The sequence below is a fragment of the Nyctereutes procyonoides genome, unplaced genomic scaffold, assembly GCF_905146905.1.
Source record: "Nyctereutes procyonoides isolate TBG_1078 unplaced genomic scaffold, NYPRO_anot_genome, whole genome shotgun sequence".
Taxonomy (NCBI): Eukaryota; Metazoa; Chordata; class Mammalia; order Carnivora; family Canidae; genus Nyctereutes; species Nyctereutes procyonoides.
In genome coordinates this window covers 32,646,584-32,668,622 of record NW_026575140.1, presented here as the reverse complement: position 1 = coordinate 32,668,622, position 22,039 = coordinate 32,646,584, and the positions used below count along the sequence as shown (strand labels likewise).

The window sequence follows — 22,039 nt, the reverse complement described above, 5'->3', positions numbered from 1 at the left end:
ATTGAATCAGGATCTGCATCTTACAAGATCCTGAGGGATTCATTATGGACCCAAATAAATACACGGCTTAAGAGTCTCCCTCTTCAAAAATACAACACTCTGTGTCCACATGACCTTCCAATGCTTCAGCTCTCTTCCTGCCCCCTTCCATACAAAGCTTCTTGTCACCTCATCTACATAGCTGGCCTCCCCTTCCTCATTTCCCATGTTCCAACTCACTCCAATCGACTCTGCTCACCACCATGCCACCTCGAGGGCCCTCTAGTACCTGTAGTCCTTAAGTCAAAGAGACCCTTCTCCAGTCCTTTCCACCAGACTCATCAACAGCACTCTAAGCAGTGGCTACCCACCCGCCTTCCTTACTGAAGAGCTGTCCCTGGGTCCATGCCGCCTGTTTCAGACCTCTGATGGCTATATTCCTGTCCCCTTTCACTACTGCCAGGCACAGGTGTTAGCATCTCCACACAAGAATCTGAATCCCGGGATCCCTAGGTGGCGCAGCAGTTTAGCGCCTGCCTTTGGCCCAGGGCGCGATCCTGGAGACCCGGGATCGAATCCCACGTCGGGCTCCCGGTGCATGCAGCCTGCTTCTCCCTCTGCCTATGTCTCTGCCTGTGTGTGTGTGTGACTATCATAAATAAATAAAAATTAAAAAAAAAAATCTGAATCCCATCTCTGATTTCCAGACGGGACTCTAGGCCAGTAACACTGACGCTTTCACTTGTCTTATGGCCATTTGGAACTTCAAATGTTCCAAGCAGAAGTCTTGATCCTCACTAACAGCCAACAAACCTCTCCACCCATTTGGCCTCATCTCAGTGCCCACATCACCATCCCCTAAGTCTGGAAAGTAACCACTTAGCAGCCATCCTAGATCCCTTCCTTTCTCTGGTCCTCTATGCCTGGCCCACCAGCACAGGTCTCTGGTTGGCTCAACTACCAGAGCAGACCAGAATCTACCCATTTCTTTCATCTCCTCACCCCTTATCCTTAGTCAAGCCACATCATTTCTCATCAACAGCCTCCTTTAAATGATCTTTGCCTATATTTTCCCCCCTAAACAACCCAATCTTAAGTAATCTGAACAATCTTAAAATTCACATCTTGTCATTTCCTGCTTAAACTGTTCAATGGCTTCTCACTACACTGAGAAAAAATTCCAACTTTTTCCCATAGTGTGTAGCCACAATATGCACTGTCCACACCAGAGCACATCTCAAAGTCAAGGGTACTGACGAGACAGAACCCCAGCTCACCAGGCGTAAACTGATACTGTCCTGAGCAGACTGGGTCAGGTGACTGAGGATGTCTTCCCTCTAAGCTTTGGCTATGCAGTTCTCCCCATCTCAAGGCCTTGTCAATCACTGCTCTCTACCCTCACCTACCTGGATCCCTCTCACCCTTCAGATGTCTTCTACTCACCAGGCCTTCTCCATTTGCCCTAAACCAAGTCCCTCTCCCTCCATACAACACTCACCCTAACATTAGAAATTTGTCTCCCCCATGAGAATAAAATTAGAAGCTATTTCCTAGTATCAACAAGCACCATGTATGACTCAAACTAAGTATTTGCCAAGTATTTGGTAAATAGATTGAAATAAATTGTTTTTATAAAGAGTTCATTTTTAGACCCCATTCCACATATTATCATTATTAACTGGACATCCTAAAAGATTTAGCTAAACCGCTAAATGCCATGCTATAGGAGGGTCTGTGATGGGTTTTCAAAAACGGCCACAGATTCTTCGCAGCAACTTCAATCAAGATCCAGAGTCTATTTCCCTACACTTACCGTCTGAGTTGGACCTTGTAATTTGGCTTTGACCAAGAGAATGCAGCTATGGTGACACTGTGTGACTTGTAAGCATGGCTTTATGAAGCCTAGCAATTTCTGCTCCTGCCCTCTTGGAACTCAGCTACCACACGATGGCTGGGCTGGCCTGCTGGAGAGGTCACATGGAGAACAGAGGCACCCTGGCTAAAAGTCCAGGCAGGTGAGGCATGCAGGACATGCAGACCCCAGCCCACTTGCCAAATGACCGCCAATGCACAAGTGAGCACAGACAACAGTACGCAGAGCAGAAACAAGCTCTCCTAGCCAAACTCTGCCCTGACACAAAGATGAACTCACTGACATTGTTACTGGTTTACATTATTATGTTTGAGGCAGTTTGCTGTTATGCAGCATCTGACGTAGGGCCATGATGAATTTCTGTAACTGCAGGATGCACATTAGTTTACATTAGTCCCCAACACTGCCACTGCTGACAACCTGGGCTGGCCGGCCCTTTGTTGTGGAGTAACGGTCCTACAGCACACCCCATACTGTGACAACTACAAATGCCCCCAGACAAAAACCAAGAGCAAAGGGGCACCTGGGGGACTCTGTCAGTTAAGCATCTGACCCTTGATTTTGGCTCAGGTTAAGATCTTAGGGCCATGAGATCGAGCCCTACTGGGCTCTACACTGAGCCTGGAGCCTGCTTGAGATTCTCTCTGTGTCCATTTCCCCCTCACACCACTTCCCCTGAGCAAGAGAAGAATATTATCTGTAGCTCCAGGGGAACTGGCACTTCCACAAGGGAAGGAAGAATTTGTTGCTTTGGGGGGCATTCTTTGTCTCTTTCCATTAACTTCTGATCTGGGTTGATACGTATGTTCTTTTCCTCCTCACTGGTCCCCAAAGGACAATTAGTGAAACAGACATTGGTGGTAGCCTCTCTACCTAATCCTTTGAAAATTACCCAAAAGGCCATCACTCTTCAGTTCCCACAAAGGAAACAAGACAGATGCAAAGAACATGAAGTACCTCAAGGACCCTTTCAGCCCAGTGCCTGGCCCACATTAGATACTCAAACTCCAGCTACTGAGTGAATTCTAAAGACCCCAGGAAGACAAAAATGGCTAAAACTAGCCAAAACCAAGATCTAAGATCCTTTTAATCCAGCAAGTTTAGGAACCATGTATATTTAAAAAAAAAAAAAAGTAAAACATTTTAAAGTAAATTAAGGGATGCCTAGGTGACTCAGAGGTTGAGCGTCTGCCTTTGGCTCAGAGCGTGATCCCGGGGTCCAAGGATCCAGTCTCACATCGGGCTCCCTCCAAGGAGCCTGCTTCTCCCTCTGCCTATGTCTCTGCCTCTCTGTGTTTCTCATGAATAAAATCTTTTAAAAAATAATAAAAACAAAAAATAAAAATAAATTTAATTAGGGCGCCTGGGTGGCTCAGTGGGTTAAACATCTGACTGACTTGATTTTGGCCCATCGCAACCTCAGAGTTGTGAGACTGAGCCCTATTTTGGGCTCAGTGCAGAGTCTGCTTGAGAGTCTCTCCCCCCTGACTGCACCCCCCCTCACCCGTCCAGCTCACATGCTCACTTGTGTGCTTTCCTCTCTGAAATAAGTAAATAGGGAATCCCTGGGTGGTTCAGCGGTTTAGTTCCTGCTTTCAGCCCAGGGCATGATCCTGGAAACCCAGGATCAAGCAAGTCCCACATCGGGCTCCCTGCATAGAGCCTGCTTCTCCCTCTGCCTGTCTCTGCCTCTCTTTCTCTCTGCGTCTCTCATGAATAAATAAATAAAACCTTAAAAAAAATAAAAAAATAAAAAATGAGTAAATAAAAGCTGTTTTTTTAAAGTAAATTTGACCCGCAAAATTCCAATTCTATATACGATATAAACTATTCTTTTAAACATATATTTATCACAGGGCTGCCTGGGTGGCTCAGTCAGTTAAGCAACCAACTCTTGGTTTTGATTCAGGTCATATTCTCTCAATTATGGGATCGAGCCCTGTGTCAGACTCCATGCTTACTGTAGAATCTGCTTGAGATTCTTTCCCTCTCCCTCTCTCTCTGTCCCTCCTCCCCCCACCACTTGCATGCATGCCCTCTCTCTCAAAATAAATAAAAATTTAAACATACACTTAACCACATTTAACAAACACCCCCAAATTTACACAACATAGGTTCCTAACTACGATATGCAAGGACTGCTAAATAGAAGTTCTGAATGGGCTTCAATTTCCCAAATTCTCATCCCCCTTAAAATAGAGACTTTTCCTCATACCTCCCAAATTTCTACTAATGGCAACCCAGATGCTCAGTCTAGGACTGTGCTATCCAATACAGTAGTTATTAGCCACATGTGTGGTTTTTTTTTTTTTTTAAAGATTTTTATTTATTTATTCATGAGAAACACAGAGAGAGAGGCAGAGACATAGGCAGAGGGAGAAGCAGGCTCCTTGTGAGGAGCCCAGCCCGATCCAATGTGGGACTCGATCCCGGGACCTGGGATCACACCCTGGGCCGGAGGCAGATGCTCAACTGCCGAGCTACCCAGGCATCCCTTATGTGTTTTTATGAACTTAGGTATATTAAAACTAAATAGGGCAGCCCCGGTGGCAGAGCAGTTTAGCGCCGCCTGCAGCCCAGGGCATGATTCTGGAGACCCTGGATCAAGTCCCATGTCGGGCTCTCTGCATGATGCCTGCTTCTGTCTCTGCCTCTCTGTGTGTGTCTCTATAAATAAATAAAATCTTAAAAAATAAAATAAAACTAAATAAAAACTAAAAGTTTCTTTTTTTAAAAAAAGATTTATTTATTCATGATAGACATAGAAAGAGAGGCAGAGACACAGGAGGAGGGAGAGGCAGGCTCCATGCCGGGAGCCCGATGCGGGACTCTATCCCGGGACTCCAGGATCACGCCCCAGGCCAAAGGCAGGTGCGCCAAACCGCTGAGCCACCCAGGGATCCCCAAAAAACTAAAAGTTTCTTAGTCACTTGAGCCACATTTCAAGTGCTCAATAGCCACATGAGGCTAGGAGCTACCATACTGAAAGAGGTAGATGATAAAAGATTGCCATCACTGAAAAAAATTCTATTGTACAAGGCTGATCTGAAAGATAGAAATTAAAAGCAAAGTAAAAAAGCTTTTTACTGGAGATGGAAAAATGTACTACTTCCAGGAGTGCCACAATGTTTCTTCCATCCAGAGTGCTCACTGCTGCATACCAACACATATATGGTCATTTAAAAATCTAACATAGACCCAAAAGGTGCAATTTTTATATAAATACCTACATGTTGTTAAGCTCTTCGAATCAAGTATAGTAACCACGGCTACAAGGCTGCTCTGGTATTTTAAAAAAAAAAAAAAAAAGAATGATTTACCCACTGACTTCCAACATTAATTGCAACAATTTTATAAGCTTTTAATTTTATTATTATGCTTTTAAGTTAGCATTATCTAAATCTGGGAGCAAATGTTGGACCAGAAGAGATGCTATTTTAAAGCTCTTCTTTCACAGCTGCAAGGAACTTCCTCAAAGTGCAGCCTGCTCCTCAGCAGCTCAGCATCTTCCTGAATATGTCAAATTTTAAATTACAGGAAATGTGTGTTGGTCAGTTCCCATATTTTAAGAAACACACAGAGAGTACAATGGGCACTTACTGATTCAAAAAGCACATTTTAAATGCCTTCCCAATCAGTGTAAGGAACCTAGACTCCTCTACTCTGATTCCAAAAACACCCAGGAAACCTCTCCCACCTCTTTCTCATATCTCTGGGTCTATAGCAGCACCCACAAACCCAAATCCCATTGATAGGGGACCTAAGTAAAGCCTTGCCAATAACTCTCACCCATTCTCAAGTAAACTGCCTAGAGGTTCATGTCCTCATTATATGGTTTCACAAGCCACGGTCCCCAAACTTGACCGAATATATAGCAGATTCACTTGGGGCAGTTCTCTAAAACACCCAAGTCCAGGGCTTACAAATGGACACATTTCCAAGGGAGTCCTGACTCACAGGTTCAAGAACTAACCCTGCCCACATACACAACTCAACTAGTGTGCCCTTTGCTTCCAACCTGGGCTGGTTAGGGAGAAAAAGAGGCAGGGCGTCACCACTACCACATGAGGCAAGTGCCATGAAGGGGTACCTGTGGTCAATGTGACCAGGAACAGGGGGGACCAGGAAAAGTCTATTTGAGGAGGAGACACTCAAGCTGAGACCTAAAGGATTAAGGACAAGGTACTGCAAACAGCAAAAGGAATGGGGATGAGAGGTGAACAAGCCCTATGGATGGATCTAGGAGTCAGAAAGGCTAGAGAAAGTTATAAATTTTGGAGTCATCAAAACAATCAGTAAACAATATGTGAAACAGACAACAGATGGGAACAGAAATGATCACCTAAGCAGAGCCCAAGAACAGAGAGAATCCTGGACTCAAGACTGAGAAATGCCAGACAACTGAGGGTATGCAAAAGAGGAACCCTGGAAGAAAACCAAGGACAAACAAAAGGTAAGCATGAGAACCAGGAACTAAGAGAGAGGAGAATGTTTTAAAGAGGTGGTGATAGTCAACTGAGTTCAATGCCAAGACACAGAATATGCTGAAAACAAAAAAAAGGAGAGGGAAAAAAAAGACCATTTAAGAGAGCTTTCTCACCTCAAGCAGAAGCAGAGTGCTTCCAGACAAGGAAAATAGAAAGGAGATGGGCAGAAACTCTCAAATGTTTTTTTTCATTCCCGACCTGAAAAGCCCAGCTCTATTCCTGAACTTCAGTTCTGTGAGACGAGAATCCTTATAAAACATTTACCTTTCTATTTGAGTTCTCTCTTAATGATTTCTTCAACTTGCAACTGAGACTTCTGTTTACAACCTTGGCCATGAAGGGAAGGGAAGGACAGAGTAGACAGGGAATTAGAAACCCAAGGAGAAAAGGGTTAAGGATGAAGTTCTAGGTAACTATAGTGGGCTTTTTTAACAGTATCCCTGGAAAATTACTGTCCATCTCTAAGTGTGACTTTTTTTTTTAATTTTTATTTATTTATGATAGTCACACAGAGAGAAAGAGAGAGGCAGAGACACAGGCAGAGGGAGAAGCAGGCTCCATGCACTGGGAGCCCGACATGGGATTTGATCCCGGGTCTCCAGGATAGCGCCCTGGGCCAAAGGCAGGCGCCAAACCGCTGCGCCACCCAGGGATCCCCTCTAAGTGTGACCTTTATTTGCAGAAAAGGTCTTTGCAAATATCATTAGCATGGATCCGAATCCAATGACTGGCATGCTTATAATAGTAGAAACACACGTTGAGAGAAAGTCAAGTGAAAACAGAGGCAAAACCAGACGGCTGGCAACCACCAGAAGCTAAGAAAGAAGTATCAGAGGGAGCTGCCCAGCCAATACCCTGGTTTCAGACTTCTAGCCTCCTAAATTCTGAGAGAGTAAATCTGTTTTCACCCCTCAATCTGATAATTTATTATAGCATCCACAGGAACATAAGAGAGTAGTACTGTTTCAAAGCCAAACACAAGAACCCCTGAAAACTTTAACAGGAGAGAAGAGAATGGGTCCACCTGGAGAAGCACCTCAGCAAAGGAGGAAGGCAAAGGGGCCAAATATCCTAAGTAGCAGTGGTAATGGAAGCAAACATTACAGCTCTTACACCATCTCATTTAATCCTCACAACTACCCGAAATGAGAAAACTGGGACAGAAATAATAAGCTTATGGGGTGCCTGAGAGGCTCCGTTGGTCGAACATCCAACTTTTGGTTTCAGCTTGGGTCATGATCTCGAGCCCTGTACAGATCCATGCTCAGTGGAGAGTCTGCTGGTTTCTCTCTCCCTCTACCCCTCTCCCTGGCTCCTGCTCATGAGCACACACATGCACAAGCGCTTTCTCAAATAAATTTTTTAAGATTTTATTTATTTATTTATGAGAGACAGAGAGAGAGAGACAGAGACAGAGACAGAGAGAGAGAGAGAGGCAGAGACACAGGCAGAGGGAGAAGCAGGCCCCATGCAGGGAGCCTGACGTGGAACTCGATCCTGGGTCTCCAGGATCACGCCCTCGGCCAAAGACTGCGCTAAACCGCCGAGCCACCCAAGGCTGCCCATAAATAAATTTTTATTTTTTATTTTTATAATTTTTAAAGGTTTATATTCATTCAGAGAGAGAGAGAGAGAGAGAGAGAGAGGCAGAGACACAGGCAGAGGGAGAAGCAGGCTCCATGCAGGAAGCCCAATGTGGGACTCGATCCCGGGTCTACAGGATCACACCCTGGGCTGCAGGTGGTGCCAAACCGCTGAGCCACTGGGACTGCCCCATAAATAAATTTTTAAAAAATAAGTAACTCACTCAAGGCCTCAAAGCTAAGAATCAGCAAAATCAGGATATCCTGCATACATGTATGGCTAATCTACAGGGAAAAGGGAGACCTTTGCTATAGTTACTAATGTTTTCAAAGATAAGTATTATTCAGAAATATATACAAAATGCAACAAAGCAGAAAAATTAAAATTAAAAAGCCTATATATGAAAAAAAAATTTTTTTTAAAAGCCTATATATGGAGTATTGATTCCCCCCATCTGGGGAAAACATCTCTGCACATATATGTATGAGCAATACAAAAGAAATATATGAATATAACAGATAATATATAGTAAATAAAATGTAACAATCTTGTATTTTTAAGATTTTATCTACTAGAGAGAGACCACAAGCAGGAGAGAGGAGTAGAAGGAAATGCAGACTCCCCACTGAGCAGGGAACTTAATGCAGGACTCAATCCCAGGACCCTGGGACCATGACCCAACAGAAAGCAGCCACTTCACCAACTGAGCCACCCAGGTGCCCCAAAATGTAATAACAATCTTATGTGATGGCAGCCCCAGTGGCTCAGTGGTTTAGTGCCACCTTCAGTCCAAGGCATGATCCTGGAGACCCAGGATTGAGTCCCAGGTCAGGCTCCCTGCGTGGAGCCTGCTTCTCCCTCTGTGTCTCTGCCTCTTTCTCTGTGTCTCTCATAAGTAAATAAAATATTTAAAAAAAAATCTTATGTGGTTATTTCCTGATACAGAAATTATATTTTTCCCTCATTTTGTGGCCCTAATTTTCTTTTTTTTCTAATTTTCTATAATAAAAATTTTATTTTTAAAATGTAAAAGTTAAAAAAAATAAAATAAAATACAAAAGTTAAAGATGTCAAAAATAAAATCAATTTCCTGGAAAGGACATCTTTTAAAAAAAAAGATTTTATTTATTTGGATGGGGGAGGCACTCAGCAGACGCCCCGCTGAGTAGGAAGCCCAACACAGGGCTCAATCCCAAGACCCTGGGATCATGACCTGAGCTGAAGGCAAAAGCTTAACCAACTGAGCCACTTACGTGTCCTGAAAAGGACATCTTTATAAAACAACATTGGTGGCTGAGAGGGTATGGGAACAAAGATCCTCAAGAGAACAAGGAGAGGACAGAGATACGAAGCAGTAGAAACAGATCCCCTGCCCAGGGACTGGCTGAAAAAGATACCAAGATTAACTAGAGGGTTAAATTATAAAAGACTTAGCCATCTTACGGGTGTGGGGCTGGCTCAGTGGGAAGAGCATGTGACTCTTGGTCTCAGGATCGTGAGTTCAAGCCCCACGTTGGGTGTAGAGATTACTTAAATAAAACTTTTAAAAAAAAAAAAAGCCTTCTCATGTTTCAAGGTAGAACAAGCCCCAAAAGAAACTAAAAACTGTCGTTAAGTGTTTTCAAGTGGAAGAGTCTTCCCTTTAATAATATATGAAGAAGCAGATGCAGACAGACACAAGTCTTCCAAGATGAAAGAGTAAGGGAGAAGAGCGCATGTTAGAGGGTCTAACAGTGTAATAATTAGAGCACAGGCTCTGGAGGCAAATGACTCAAGTTCAAATATGGGTCCCACTGCCTAATCCCCATCAGTTTAGCCATCTGTGAAATAGGGTTATTCATAGTACCTGCCTCAGAGCTGATGTGAGAATCACATGATAATAACAAAGTTCTTAGTGTGGTGTCTGGCATAATATGCACCCAACAAACATGAGCTAATAGCATTGGGATCACCAACAGAGCAAAAGTAAAGTACATCTACTGCCAAGGAATGCCACGTGGAGGTACCAGACCAAGGTTTGAAGGAATATATTTCAACAGGGAAATCCTAAAGTACTTCTCCTAATATACTTTATATGTATAAACATCTATGCCAAGTGGAGATTATCAATCCAAGCATAGTCCTGCCTTAGGGCTTCTCTTTGTCATCCTCCCTCTCCTGCTTGCTGCTCAAATACTTTAACCTCTGACTTTACTTTTTTTTAAGATTTTATTGATTTATTCATGAGAGACAGAGAGAGAGAGAGAGAGAGAGAGGCAGAGACACAGGCAGAGGGAGAAACAGGCTCCACACAGGGAGCCTGACGTGGGACGCAATCCCGGGTCTCCAGGATCACACTCTGAGCCAAAGGTGGCGCTAAACCGCTGAGCCACCCAGGCTGCCCAACCTCTGACTTTAAAAACGAAATTCTAGTGGGTGCCTGGGTGGCTCAGTTGGTTAAGCATCTGCCTTCCGGTCAGGTCATGATCTTGGGGTCCTGGGATGGAGCCCCACATTGGGCACCCTGCTCAGCAGGGAGTCAGCTTGTCCTTCTCCCTCTGCCCCTCCCCCCACTTGTGCTCGTGCGTGTGCTTGCTCAAGCGTGCGCGCTTTCTCTCTAATAAAATCCTTTTTAAAAAAGATTTATTTTTATTTATTTATGATAGACAGAGAGAGATAGAGAGGCAGAGACACAGGCAGAGGGAGAAGCAGGTTCCATGCCAGGAGCCCGACACGGGACTCGATCCCAGGACTCCAGCATCGCGCCCTGGGCTAAAGGCAGGCGCAAAACCACTGAGCCACCCAGGGATTCCCTAAAATCTTTTTAAAAAATTGAAATTCTAGGGGCAGCCTCGGTGGCTCAGCGGTTTAGCGCCCCCTTCCACCCAGGGTGTGATCCTGGAGACCCGGGATCGAGTCCCGCGTCGGGCTCCCTGCATGGAGCCTGCTTCTCCCTCTGCCTATGTCTTGGCCTGTCTCTCTCTCTGCATCTCTCATGAATAAATAAATCTTTAAAAAAAAAAGAAAGGGGATCCCTGGGTGGCGCAGTGGTTTGGCGCCTGCCTTTGGCCCAGGGAGCGATCCTGGAGACCCGGGATCGAATTCCACGTCGGGCTCCCGGTGCATGGAGCCTGCTTCTCCCTCTGCCTATGTCTCTGCTTCTCTCTCTCTCCCTCTATGTGACTATAATAAATAAATAAATAATAAAAAAGATTTAAAAAAAAAAAAGAAAAGAAAAAAACTGAAATTCTAGCAACCACCACGGACGTGCTCTGCCCTGTTTTTCAGCATGGTCTTTTCCACCACCTGACAGACATCCTTCTCACAGGGCAGCGTTGACATCTCTCCTCACTGCCCCAACAGCCGCTGCTCCTTGCCACTGCTCTGCCCTTAAATAAGCATGTTACCGCTGCTCTGCCTTCTCCTCTATAGGGTCCTTCCTCTCCACACCTGACAATGCTCTAGCTACTCTATCTAAAATCAGGGCAGAAAAGAGCCCTCTCTCCTCAGTGCCTCTCCACCCCTTTCCTTCAGAGCCTCTCATTGTTGATCCTAGGCCCTGGGGAATACTGGCACTGAATTCTCTGGTCTACTTCTCCTAGCCAAATTTGCTCCCTTGACCACCCCTACCCAACCCTGCCCAAGACTATCCCAGGCTCTAACACCATATTCTAATACTCTGCCAACTTCTGATCATTCTTTTAAGAGCTGCTCTTCCTTTACTTACCCTTATTTTTTTAAAGACTTTATTTATTTATACATGAGACACACACACAGAGAGAGAGAGAGAGAGAGAGAGAGAGAGAGAGAGAGAGAGGCAGAGACAGGCAAAGGGAGAAGCAGGCTCCATGCAAGGCGCCCGACGTGGGACTCAATCCATCCCGGATCTCCAAGATCACATGCCGGGCCGAAGGCAGCCCTAAACTGCTAAGCCACCTGGGCTGCCCTCTACTCACCCTTAAAGCCACAACCTCCCACACCCCCCAAAGGCTCTGTCCCAAGGCCTCTTGTCAAGCTACACCACTGGGTTTTCAACCTTTAGAGAAATCTCTGGGTTCTTCTCCCTAGGAAAAGGCAATATCCTATACCTATAATGCTCAAACAGCAAGGAGAGGAGGGCAGATGGACACATCAGAACAGAGTGCCTATCTCCAGATGAGGACCTCTCTGGTGCCTGCAGGCAGCCTGGGCCAATAGCTTAGATGTAGCCCAGTGGCTTTAACCACTGCCCCTATCTCCAAATTGCTGTTCAGAAAGCTTGTTCTTAGGCTCCCTCCACACTCTTAAATACTGAGGATCAGAGGGCTTCTGTTTCTGTGGGTTATATCTATGGATATTTACTATTTTGAAATTAAAACGAAGAAGGCAGCCCCAGTGGCTCAGCGGTTTAGTGCCTATCTTCAGCCCAGGGCGTGATCCTGGAGACCCAGGATCGAGTCCCACGTCAGGTTCCCTACATGGAGCCTGCTTCTCCCTCTGCCCGTGTCTCTGCCTCTCTCTCTCTCTCTGTGTCTGTCATGAATAAATAAATAAAATCTTTTATAAAAAAAATAAAATAAAACAGAGAAGATTTTTAAATGTTTAATAAACCTATTACATATTACCATAAAGAACATTTGTATAAAAATTAGCTTTAGGGGGGATCCCTGGGTGGCGCAGAGGTTTGGCGCCTGCCTTTGGCCCAGGGCGCGATCCTGGAGACCCGGGATCGAATCCCACGTCGGGCTCCTGGTGCATGGAGCCTGCTTCTCCCTCTGCCTATGTCTCTGCCTCTCTCTCTCTCTCTCTCTCTCTCTCTCTCTCTCTCTCTGTGACTATCATAAAATAAAAATAAAAAAAATTAAAAAAAAATTAGCTTTAGGGGATCCCTGGGTAGCTCAGCGGTTTAGCGCCTGCCTTTGGCCCAGGGCACGATCCTGGAGTCCCAGGATCTAATCCCACGTCAAGCTCCCGGCATGAAGCCTGCTTTTCCCTCTGCCTGTGTCTCTGCCTCTCTCTCTATCATAAATAAATAAATAAATAAATGAATAAATGAATAAATAAATAAATAAATATTTTTTTTTAATTAGCTTTAAAAAAATGGGGTGCCTGGGTGGCTCAGTCGGTTGAGCATCTGCCTTCAGCTCAGGTTGCAATCCCAGGGTCCTGGGATGGAAACCTGCATCATGCTCCCTGCTCTGCGGGGAGCAGCTTCTTCCTCTCCCTCAGCCTACTGCTGCTCCCCCGATTGTGCCTGCTCTCTGTTAAATAAATAAATAAACAAACAAACAAATAAATAAATAAGTAAATAAATAAATAAATAAGGCAGCCCCGGTGGTGCAGCAGTTTAGCACCGCCTGCAGCCCAGGGTGTGATCCTGGAGACCTGGGATTGAGTCCCACGTCGGGCTCCTTGCATGGAGCCTGCTTCTGTGTCTCTGCCTCTCTCTCTGTGTGTTTCTCATGAATAAATAAATAAATAAATCTTAAATAAATAAATAAATGAAATCTTTTTAAAAAATAACTAAGAAATAATTTGATAAGAGCAGCAGTATTTTACACTTTAGCCCCCACTTCTTTAACGTCCACCTAAACAAGGAAGAGCTGAATTCAGTTGGAAAGGGAAGAAGTATTTTTAACAACCTTTTCAAATAAATGTGCACAGCCTTCTTTGATACTACATCAAAACTTGACAAGTGGTAAGTTTCCTAAAGGGAAGTTCTGATGTGGAATCTGAAACTGTGTCAGTTCATTTTAATACCATTATATTAAATTCCACAGGATTTATTCCATTCTTGTGTTCTGAATAGATCTTTTACCATCTGTGCATTAGTAGCATCACACACAGGCCATTGGGAAACTATCAGTTCACTGAATTAAGCAAATCTTCCAAATGTTGACACATTTTATTACATAATATTAAAAAGAAACATTTCCTAAGTATCACCTACAAGAAAAGTCTCTAAATACTGGGAAGCTGTCAAGCTCAGGATAGCAGAGTCAAGTTTTCCAAAATTCTAATTCCCATTTGAAAGCTCAAATTTTATCACTGCCAACAATATTGTCAGTTACATTCCTTGAAATATCTGGTTCACTTCGTTCATTTTCAAGAAAGTATCTGCCATATAAAGAACACATCTAAAGGACGATCCTTTTCTGTCAGCTGTTCTTTCAGTGCTATGGCAAAGCCGCTTGTCCAGGAGACTGCTATTGTACTCTGGGATACACTGGGATACTGTGATTCTTTCTGCTTGCTTCCCATTTCATCTCACAGACAGGAAAAAATGGGTATTCAGGGTTAAAGTTTAATAAAAATTAATTCTTACACTTCATCAAAGACATTAGATTAAACTGCATTTTTCTAAACACAAGTTCATGGTGGTGAAGAATACTATGACTACAATAACTACTATAACTGGTTGGATGCCACACCCTTGGTTTGTGTTAAAGAAACAGCAGTTTTACCTACCACTGCTTCTGTACCATCCATGCAGTGAATATCAAATAGCATCTTGATTACTGTGTAAGTATCTCTGACGCAATGGACCCAATGGGTCTCAGGGACCCCCAGGAGTCCAAAGATCATACCTTAAGACCCCCTGCTATCAGTATCATTATTCCCAAAACTTCAATTACCTTCTAAATACTGTTAACTCTGAAAGTTCTGCCTCCAATCCAGACCACTTCTCCAGAGCTTCACATTCACATATACAAAATCCAACTAATTAATGAGCATCCGTTTCAGAGGTTGGTAATATTGTAGTGAACTAAATTCCTGTCTTCATGGAGCTTAAAACTACTAGGGAGATGAGCACAAGGACTAGGAAAGCAGAGCAAGATAAAATGGCAGAGACTGAGGAGATAAGAGAATGCCCTCTGAGAAGGGGATATTTGAACAAAAACCTGAATGAAGGCAGTGAACTGTACAAAACCAACCTCTAGGAGAAGAGCTTTACAGGGAGAGGAGCCAAAAGCCTAAGGACTGATCCACCCTTGATGGAAGATTTCCTAGAGTCCTCAAACCCAACATGCATAAACTGAACTCATTATCCTCTCCACTAAACCACTGCTCCTTATTTCAGTAAATGCCAAACAGCCACCCAGATGCCCAGGACAAGCATACACTGTGATCATCTTCTCTTCTTGCCTTCCTTGCAGCCATCAGGTCTTCTAGTCACCAGCTTTACATGCTAGTCCGGATCCCTTCCTCTCTATACTAGCATCCCATATGGCTGTCTATGGCCATAGTGTTCCTCCTTCATCTGAACATGCTCTGAGCTCAAGTACCATGGTCATGGTCAATCTCCTCTTTAAAATCCTTTAAAGGCTCCCAAGAGCCCACAAGATAAAAGCACTACTCCTTCCTAAGGCTCTGACCCTCAGTGTCCATTTCTCACCACCCTCCAGCCCTTTGGAACTTCCATCCCTCATGAGCTGTGCCTTCTTTCATTTAATAATTACTGAGCATCTGGGATCCCTGGGTGGCGCAGCGGTTTGGCACCTGCCTTTGGCCCAGGGCGTGATCCTGGAGACCCGGGATCGAATCCCACGTCGGGCTCCCGGTGCATGGAGCCTGCTTCTCCCTCTGCCTGTGTCTCTGCCTCTCTCTCTCTCTCTGTGTGACTATAATGAATGAATGAATGAATGAATGAATGAATGAATAAATAAATCACTCCTTCCTTCTCCTCCACACGCTAACTGCATGCCAGACAGGCTCCAACCAGAGGGTCCTTCGGTTTCAACTTAAAATACACTTCACTCCTGGAGCACCTGGGTGGCTCAGTCAAACATCCAACTCAGTCATGATCTCTAGCTGTCTCTATAACCTACTGCTCTTGAATTTCTCCTTTGCACCTCGTTAGGCTATTAAACTATAAACTCAGTGAGGCCCTGGGACACACCCATTCTACAGCAGTTGATAGCCTTAGCACCTACCAGAGAAGGTGCTGAATAAGCACCTGTTAAACAAATTTCCAGTTACAGTATTTTATTGTTATTATCACTATTTGGCAAATCAGGGGACAAGAAGTTTTGTCCAGGTGTCCCTGTGTGGCTCAGCAGTTGAGCGTCTGCCTCTGGCTCAGGGTGTGACCCTGGGGTCCCGGGATTGAGTTCCACATGGGGCTCCCTACATGGAGCCTGCTTCTTGCTCTGTCTCTGCCTCTCTCTTTCTCTGTGTCTCTCGAGTAAATAAATAAAATCTTAAAAAAAAAAAAAATTGGGCAGCCTGGGTGGCTCAGCGGTTTAGCGCAGCCTTCAGCCCAGGGCATGATCCTGGGGACCTGGGATCAAGTCCCACATCGGGCTCCCTGCATGGACCCTACTTCTCCCTCTACCTGTGTCTCTGCCCCCTCTCTCTCTCTGTGAGTCTCTCATGAATAAATAAAATCTTTAAAAGAAATTACCTTAGATAATCTTGACTTGATTATTTTATTTATTTGTTTGTTTGTTTGTTTATTAACCTCTACTCTCAACATGGGCCTCAAACTTCCAACCCCAAGATCAGGAATCTCAAACCCTACCTGATCCAGCCAGGTGCCCCTGGTCTTTTAAATCCATGTTTGTAGAAATAGCTTTCCCCAAAACTTTAAGAAGTCAAATAACTGAATACTTACTAAGTCTGAGAAAAAGAAAGCAACAGAGACAACTGGGTGGCTCAGTGGTTGAGCGTCTGCCTTCAGCTCAGGTCATGATCCCGGGGTCCTGGGATGGAGTCCCACATTGGGCTCTCCGCAGGGAGCCTGCTTCTCCCTCTGCCTGTGTCTCTGCCTCTCTGTGTCTCTCATGAATGAATGAATAAAATCTTTAAAAAAAGGAAAAGGAAAGAAGAAAGCAACATTGCTCTATTAAAGAGCTTTTCTATCACTGGAAACCAGCAGGAATTTCTTTCCACCGATTAGTGTGGCATCTAATGCAAGATACTACCACAAGAACAGGACTAAAAGGTTTAAAAAGCTTTTGGCATTCCTCTGACCAATCTGGATGTCTATAGATTGCCTATTTCCTAAATAAGAGCTCTGGAACAAAATGCATAGCTTAGAAAGAAATGCTGCTTCATTTTTTTTTTTTACCAGAATAGTCAACATGATGTTGCATTACCCAATGTATGCACACCCACCCCACATACATTTAGACCAGCCCTTCCTTCCAGCATTACACCTTCTGTTTGTGAAATGTGTCTCTGACCTCAGTGTCAACTTAAGCTTCTTTTTATCCCTTCATTCTATGTTCACTAAGCCAAACACTTAACTCACCCATCTCACTTCATAATTTCTCTAACCATTCAGCAATGAATCCAAACCAGAAATCTTTTTTCCCAGGCTTAAAAGATCCTGTTCATTGTCTTACTAGACTTATGCTAACAGAGGTTTCAAAATAATATAGCATGCCATATGGTCAAGCCCAGATAATAACATTGAGAATATCTGTTACCAATCCACTAATGCTTTTAAAGGCCAAAGTCTGTAGACAGTAAGAATTTAATCCAATTTGGAGACCAACATGAGCCAGAGAAAACAACATGGGCAAAGAAAAAACAATCCAATGAAAAAACTGTAATAAATGCCAATACTGTATGTCTAAAATAAAATCAACATTAGTCATTAAACAATGTATTAGCTAAAAAGCCAACTGGGGATCCCTGGGTGGCTCAGCGGTTTAGTGCCTGCCTTTGGCCCAGGGCGCAATCCTGGAGTCCCGGGATCGAGTCTGGTGCCGGGCTCCCGGCATGGGGCCTGCTTCTCCCTCTGCCTGTGTCTGCCTCGCGCTCTCTCTCTCTCTCTCTCTCTCTCTCTCTGTCTATCATGAATAAGTAAATTAAAAAAAAAATCTTTTAAAAAATACAAAATACAAAATAAATAAAAAGCTAACTGATAGTAGGTAAGTCTACAGATATCCTGAAGACCTTTTTTTTTTTTTAAGATTTTATTTATTAATGAGAGACAAAGAGAGAGAGAGAGAGAGAGAGAGAGAGAGAGACAGAGGCAGAGACACAGGCAAAGGGAGAAGCAGGCTCCATGCAGGGAGCCTGACATGGGACTCAATCCTGGGTCTCCAGAATAAGGCCCTGGACTGAAGGCAGCACTAAACCGCTGAGCCACCCGGGCTGTCCGTGAAGAACTTTCTCAAGGTGATTTGGAGAAATACAACTTTTTCAATCAAACCAATGGATAACATAGAAATTTTTAACAAAGTAGGGCGCTTGAGTGGCTCAGTCGGTTAAGCATCTTCCTTACACTTTGACTTGGGTCACGATCTTGGGAACGAGCCCCTGTTGGGCTCCCTGCTCACCTGGAGTCCTCTTCTCCCTCTGCCCATACCCCACCCCCGCTTGTATGCTGTCAAATAAACGAAGTCTTAAATTAATTAATTAATTTTTTTTTTAGCAAACTAAAAAGTAACAGAACAGAGCTTTGTTTTTTGTTTTTGTTTTTGTTTTTTTCAGAACAGAGCTTTGAAAAATAAGTTAACGCCTTATAAAATCAGTCCCATTCTCAGGCTGTCACTCTTAAGTCTACCAAGGTGATTTAAGCTTTACAATCAAAGTCACTAGGCATGAAAAAAAATATGAAAAGAACTTTTAAGTTTTACTCTTAAAAAAAGGGAGTATTGGGGGATCCCTGGGTGGCTCAGCGGTTTAGCGCCTGCCTTTGGCCCGGGGCGCGATCCTGGAGTCCCAGGATCAAGTCCCACGTCGGGCTCCTGTCATGGAGCCTCCCTCTGCCTGTGTCTCTACCTCTCTCTATCATGAATAAATAAATAAAATCTTAAAAAAAAAAAAAAAAAAGGAGTGGGGGAGTATCAGGGCATCTAGGTGGCTCAGTCAAGTGTCTGACTTTGGCTGGGGTCAGGATCTCAGGGTCCTGCCCCCCCACACACTCAGCAGGGAGTCTACAGCAGGGAGTCTACTTGTCCCTCTCCCTCTTCCCCCACTAGTGCTCTCACTCAAATAAATATAACCATTAAAAAACCAAAAAGACAGTACATTACTATGCAGTCTTTTAACAGTCTTCTAAATCTGTTCTCTGATGAAAATTATATCTGAGGAAACTTACTTCAACTCCTCTCAAAACAGAACTCAAAATATTAAACAAAGATAAATCTTTATTAAGGTATCATTAATGTCCTTCAAGGGACATTAGACAGCTGAGTACTTATGTGAGGATACATATACAGCCCCTTGGTAAACTCCAGTATCATACTGCAGGAGTAATTTTTGTCCAAGAGGTGTTTGAGAGAGTATCAGTTCTGAGTCAGAACTGCATAGTTGGACATGCAAACTCTGGAATCATTCCAACAGAAGAAGAAATGTAGCCCCAACACTGGTCCCCCCACAAAAAGGGGAATAAGCCATAAGCCACAGGCAAAAATCACAAAACTTTACTTTGCTTTCCTAAATTCTCACTGCTAAGAAAAACTTGTAGCACTTACAATACCCGTGAATCTGGGCACAGGTAAGCCTGGAGTCTCCAGCTGGACAGAGGCCCGGAATTCCAGCCTCAAGGTGGGGGAGATCCCATCCCCCCCACCCCCTACAAGGTCTGACAGATTGGCCTCTAACCAACCATTCCAGTTGCTTTCCATTTCTAGACAGTTCTAGTTGTTAGAAAGTTAGACAGAGCCAAAAGCTACCATCCAGTTGTGCTGTGCAGAGTTCTCAGACCTGTTTCCATGATGGTGGCACCAACTCTGTCCCCACCCACACACCCAATATTAGTAAGGAAGCAAAAAAGGAACTGCCTATTCACTTTCTTGTTGCAATACATACCTTCCGGAAGAATCTAGAATAGACCCTATCTTAACAGAATTCGAACTAAAACCTTACTTTCAAATAAAGAACCCCTCTACTCCCAAAAAAGACTAAAGTAAACCTTCAAATTTGAAAACAAAAAAATTCATGTAAAATTCTCATTGATAAGAACTCTCTAAAGACCTTACCAGTATCTAGAATTGAAAGAACTTTTTTTTTACAAAGCTAATGCTTCCATTTATTTGCTAATCATAACAACGTACATATTTTCTTAGTTCATAATTTAATAAGCAGCTGCTTCAGCTATCAAATACCGAGATCACGGCAATCGGATGGAAGTAGAATGAAAACATACAAAAAAGAAGTCCCCCAACTAAAACCACAGATGCAGGAGTCTACATCCCTGACGTATAATTCAGTATTCGTAGCTATCGCTGCCCAGCAGCTTCCTTCCCATCATAAAGATTCACACATGCTGTTTTTCTCCAGTAAATGGATCTCACCATCCCAACTGAGGAGCTTCCATAGAGGAATTGAGCAGATACAGCTGATACCACTTCGTGCGCTGTGTAATTTAAAGGACTTGAGACACGTCTCAATAAAACACCCCCTCAAAGAAGCATACCGGGGGGGAGGGGGGTCCCCCGAGTCCAAGCGCGGCCACCACCCCGGCCGAAGGGTCGGCCCCGCTCCTCCCCCACCCCGCCCCCACCCCCACCGCCGGGGCGGCCAGCAGGCGCTCGCCGGGCCGAGGGGGACCCGCAGACAGGGGTCACTTCCTGCCCCCCCGCCCCGCCCGGTCCTGCTCCATAATGTTAACTGGGCCCGAACACAATCGGGGCGCAGGAGGCCGGGCGCGCGCGGCGGCTGACAATGGCAGCGGCGGCGACGCGCCATCTTGTAGCGGGCCTGGCCCCGGCCATTCATTCGGCACCGGGACCCCGGGGACCCCGGCCAGGGCCCCCGCCCCCCGCCCCGCCGGCGCCGCACCGGGCGAGGGGGGACCGCAGCGGGCTGACCGCGGGGCCGCCTCCCACTTCTTGCTACAACCCCACAGCCGACCATCCCCGCTCGGCCCTCCCCGCGCCGCTCTTTGTCCGCCTCAAGTCCACCCCGAGTGGCCGGCGGCGGCCGCGCCTCAGCTTCCTCATTTCACGGGCCCTTCCTTCGCCCCGTGGCCACCAAGCACTAACTTCAAAGTCCCCAGAGGAGCTGTGTGGAAAGCACCGCGTCCCTCCGAGGCCAAGGGCGAGTCTTCTGCCCGCCGCAGGAGCCCGCCGCTCCCTTTGTTCTCGCGGCCCCGGCCCGGCCGCCCAGGGACCCCGACCCTCGACTCTCGGGGCCCGGACCCCCGGACCCAGCACCCGGGACCGCGGGCCTGGGACCCAGACCCCAGAACTCGGACCCACAGACCCACACCCGGGACCCCAGCCTCTGGTCCCCCCAACCCTTGCGCCGGAGCCCGAGCTCCCGCCCCCGACCCCAGCCAAAGCCCGCAGGGTCCCCGCCCGCTCCCGGCCCGCGACCCCACCCGGGCGAGGCAGGAAGACGCTCGGCCGGGCCGCGGGGTGGGGGCGGGGAGGGTGGGGGCGGGGCGGCCCGGGCGGGCAACTGCGGGGGAGGGGCCCGGGTCGCGGGGACGGGGCCGGGGCCACCGCACTCACCTCGGTGCCTTGTCCCGCCTGACGCGCCCGCGCCCCGCCGCCTCAGCCGCCTCGGCCGCCGCTCTGGAGGTGGAAGCGCTCGGGCCGCTCCGCGGGCGCTGCGGGCAGGTGCGCCGGCGAAGCTCGCTCCGGTCCCGCGGCGGCTGCTCCACTCCCGCGCCCGCTCCCGCTCCCGCTCCCGCTCCGCCGCCGCCTCCGTCCGCCCCTCAGACGCCTCCAGCCATCGGGATGGGCGCGGCGGCCCCTGCCCGCAGCCTCGGGAAACCCCACGCCGCGTCACCGCGCACACCGCGCGCGCACGCAGGCCGGGCCGCGGCCCCGGCGCGCGCACGTCCGCGCTCTTCCTCTCTGCGCCGACCCCAGGAGCGTGTGCGAGCCGCTTAAAGGGGCCGCGCCCGCCCTCCGGGAACCCGCTCGCGGAGGCCCTCAAGCAGGGGCCGCCCCTTCCTGGGGCCCCAGGGGCAGAGAGCGAGGCTCTGTGCTACCTCGGGCCTTCCCACTGCAGTGCTGCTCAGCTTTCCAGCCAAGGGGACGTGGGTACAGGCCGCAGGATCACAGCTGAAACTCTCCTGGCCCTGCACCCGTCCCCCTTACACGCATCTCCCGCACATGCAATGTACTCGCACCTGGCACTCTGCACCGTGCATTCGGCACCCTACATCTGCACCCTGCACCGTGCATTCAGCACCCCACATCTGCGTTCTGCACGGCTACCCGCACGTGCACATTCCCAGCTCAGGCCGGCC

The 22,039-nt window shown here is 46.5% G+C and overlaps 1 protein-coding gene across 3 annotated transcripts in view; it reads right to left on the bottom strand.

The window, feature by feature from the left end:
* The window catches only part of GNB1 (G protein subunit beta 1), a 102,227-nt gene extending 80,714 nt beyond the window's left edge, over window positions 1-21,513 (bottom strand). For 2 of the 3 annotated variants that reach the window (XM_055306837.1, XM_055306836.1), the window contains exon 1: window positions 21,294-21,512. The gene's annotated coding sequence lies outside the window, so the exon portion shown is untranslated. Of the gene's footprint in view, window positions 1-21,293 lie in introns of all 3 variants that reach the window. The other variant, XM_055306838.1, reaches the window with a different exon arrangement.
* Between the last annotated feature and the right edge of the window lie 526 nt (window positions 21,514-22,039).